Source organism: Dasypus novemcinctus, chromosome 3 (assembly GCF_030445035.2).
Source record: "Dasypus novemcinctus isolate mDasNov1 chromosome 3, mDasNov1.1.hap2, whole genome shotgun sequence".
Lineage (NCBI taxonomy): Eukaryota > Metazoa > Chordata > Mammalia > Cingulata > Dasypodidae > Dasypus > Dasypus novemcinctus.
This window is the reverse complement of record NC_080675.1, coordinates 48,958,452-48,962,528: the sequence shown is the minus strand read 5'-3', so window position 1 is coordinate 48,962,528 and position 4,077 is coordinate 48,958,452.

Genomic DNA, 4,077 nt, shown 5'->3' with positions numbered 1-4,077 from the left:
TTCCCACCATTCTCCCCAACATTTGTAATTATCAGTTTTTTAAATAGTAGTCATTCTAGTGGGTGTGAAACGCTCTTGTTGTCGTTTTGATTTGCATTTCCCTATTAGCTAAAGATGTTAAGCATCTTTTTATGTGTGCCATTTGTATATCTTCTCTAGAGAAATGACTATTTAAGTCTTTAGCCCATTTTTAAATGGCCATTTGTCTTTTTATTGTTGAATTGTAGAATTTCTTTATATATTCTGGATATCAAACCCTTATTGAATATGTGGCAACCAAATATTTTCTCCCCTTGAGTAGGTTTTTACTTTTGACTTTCATGATAAAGTCCTTAGATGCACAAAAGTTTTTAATTTTGACGAGGTACCATATATCTTTTTTATTTTTTATTTTTTTTGCTTGTCCTTTGAGTGTAAACTCTAAGAAACCATTGCCTAACAAATGGTCCTGAGGAGGCTTCCCTCCATTTTCTTCTAGTTTTATTGTTCTGGTTCTTAGAGTTAGCTTTTTGAGCATTTTGAGTTGATCTTTGTATAATGGTATGAGGTAGGGGTCCATCCTCATTCTTTTGCATATGGAGATGCAGGTATCCCAGGACCATTTGTTCAAGAATAGCCACCTTGTCAAAAATCTGTTGGCTGTAAATATGAGGGTTGATTTCTAAACTCTCAGTTAGATTCCATTGGTCTATATGTCTATCCTTGTGCCAGCACTTTGCTGTTTTGATTACTGTGGCTTTGTGATAACTTTTAAGGTTGGGAAGTGTGAATCCTCCAACTCATTCTTCTTTTTCAGTATGGCTTTGGCTATTTGGGGCCCCTTACTCTTCGATATAAATTTGATAATTGACTTTTCCATGTCTGCAGAGAAGGCTGTTGAAATTTCTATTGGGACTGCATTGAATCTGAAAATTACTTTGGGTAGAATTGATATCTTGATAATATTTCATCTTCCAATCCATGAACATGGAATATCCTTCCATTTCTTTAGGTCTTCCTTGATGTCTTTTAGCAATGTTTTGTAGTTTTTATGTACAAGTCTTTTACATCCCTGGTTAGATTTATTCCTAGATATTTGATTCTTTTAATTACTATTGTGAATGGAATTTTTTCTTGATTTCTTCTTCAGACTGTTCATTACTACTGTATAAAAACACTACTAAGTTTTAAGTCTTGATCTTGTATCCCACCACCACTTTGCTGAATTCTTTATTAATTCCTGCAGCTTCAATGTGGATTTTTCAAGATTTTTTGTATATAGGATTATGGCATCAGCAAATAGAAAACATTTTAATTCTTCCTTAACAATTTGGATACCTTTTATTTCTTTCTCTTGCCTAATTGTTCTATCTAGAACTTCCAGTACAATGTTGAATACAGTGGTTATTCAGTCTTGTTTCTGATCTTAGGAAAGTTTTCAATCTTTCATCATTGAATATGCTGTTAGCCATGGGGTTTTCATATACGCTCTTTATCATGTTGAGGAAGTTTCCTTCAATTCCTAGTTTTCTAAGTGTTTTTATCAAGAAGGAGTGCTGGATTTTGTCAAATGCCTTTTCTGCATCAATTGAGATGAGCATGTGTTTTTTTCTTTCCTTTGTTCTGTTAATGTGATGTATTACATTAATCTATTTTCTTATGTTGAGTCACCCTTATACACCTACAATAAATCCCACTTGGTCATGGTGTATAATTCTTTTGATGTGTTGTTGGATTTGGTCTGCTAGTATTTTGTTGAGGATTTTTGCATCAGTATTCATAGGGGATATTGGCATGCAGTTTTCTTTTCTTGTGGTATCTTTTCCAGGCTTTGCTCTGAGGGTGATGTCAGTTTCATAGACTGCATTAGGGAGTGTTCCTCCTCTTTAATTTTTTGGAAGACTGAGCTGGATAGGGGTTAATTCTTCTTGGAATGTTTGGTAAAGTTCACCTGTGAATCAGCCATCTGGTCCTGGGCTTTTCTTTTTGGGGAAGTTTTTGGCTACTGAATCAATCTCTTTACTAGTTTTTGGTTTGTGGATATCTTCTATTTCTCTAGGAATTTATCCATTCCATCTAGGTTATTCAATTTGTTGGCATACAGTTTTTCATATTATCCTCTTATAATCCTTTTTATTTCTGTGGGGTTGGTAGTGATTCCTCCTTTTCATTTCTGATTTTAGCTATTTGTATCCTCTCTCTTTTTTTCCCTGTCAGTCTAGCTAAAGATTTGTCAATTTCATTGATCTTTTCAAAGAACCAACTTTTTAAAATTCTCTATTGCTTTTTTATTCTCTATTCCATTTATCTCTACTCTGTTCTAATCTTTGTTATTTCATTCCTTCTGTTCACTTTGGGTTTAGTTTGTTCTTCTTTTTCTAGACCTCTAGTGTTGAGATAAGATCTCTGATTTGAGATCTGTGTTCCCTCTTTTTAAGAGGTACCAGAGATTGAACTCAGGATCTTGTGCATGGGAAGCAGGTACTCAACCACTCGAGCTACATCCACTCCCCAATATGACTTCTTTTTTAATATAAGCATTTAGAGTTAAAACTTCCCTCCCAGCACTTCCTTTGTGGGATCCCATAAGTTTTGGTGGTTTGTATTTTCATTTTCATTCACCTCAAGATATTTCCCAATTTCCCTTGTGATTTCTTCTTTGACCCACAGGTTGTTTAAGAATAAATTGTTTAATTTCCATATAGTTGTGAATTTTTTTTTCATTTCTCCCTGTTATTAATTTCTAGCTTTATTCCACTGTGGTCAGAGAAGAAATATTGTATGATTTCAGTATTTTTTAATTTATTGAGACTTGCTTTGTGACCCTACATATGGTCTATCCTGGAGAATGATCTATGTTCACTAAAGAAGAATGTATATTCTGCTGAGGTTGGTTGAAGTCTTCCACATATAGCTATTAAGTCTGTTGGTTTAGAGTATTCAAGTCTTGTACTTATTGATCTCCTTTTTATGTGTACTATCTGTTATTGAAAGTGATGTATTGAAATCTCTTACTATTAATATTTCTTGCTTCACATCTGTATTTGTTTCATATATTCTGATGCTCTGCTGTTAGATAAATATTTATTTATGATAGTTATGTCTTCTTGTTGAACTGACCACTTTATCAATATATAATAACCCTCTTTGTCCCTTGAAACAGTTTTTGACTTAAAGTCTGTTTTATCTGAAATTTGTATATCTACTTCAGCTCTCTTTTGGTTGCTACTTGCACTGTATATATTTTTGTTGATCCTTTTACCTTCAACCTATTTATGTGTTTGAATTTTTTTTTCTTTTTTCTCTTTGTTTTTGTTTTTGTATGTTTGAACTTAAGGTAGTCTCTTGTAAGCAGCAAATAGTCGAGTAATGCTCTTTCTAAAAAAATTTTATCTATTCTGCCAATTTCTGCCTTTTGACTAGGAGGTTTAATCCATTTACATTTGAAGCCACTAATGATAATGCAGGCCTCTCTTTGGCCATTTTGCCATTCTGTGTTTGCAAGTCCTTTACCTTATTTGACCCTTAATTCTTCCATTATGCCTAATTCCATAATTTTTTATATTGTACCATTTTTGAGTCCTTCCTCATTTCTTTCTGAATATATTTTTTATATATTTTCTTTTTGGTTACCATGGGGTTAAAATTTAACATCCTAAATCTGTAACAATTATGTTTGATTTGATCCGAACTTATCTTCTACAGCATACATATTGACTGTTCCTATACTTCTCATCTTCCCACCTTTTTTTTTGTACTTGTTATAGATAAAAATACCACAAGAAAAGAAAACTACATGCCAATGCATACAGACATTTGCATATACAAAACCACTGATTTATCATACTTTTTATGCATTTGCATTTCAGCACCAGTAAGAAGAATTGGATTTACATAACAATCAGTACAAATAGTGTTGGCATTTCATAATTAGTCATATGTCTGCCTTTACTAGAGGTCTTTATTTTTTAATGCTGCTTTGACCCACTGACTAGTGTCTTTTCCTTTCAGCCTGAAGAACTCCCTTTAGCATTGCTAGTCGGGCCAGTCTATGAGTACCAGCTCTTCCTCCTTCCTCCCTTCAACCACTCTCCTCAC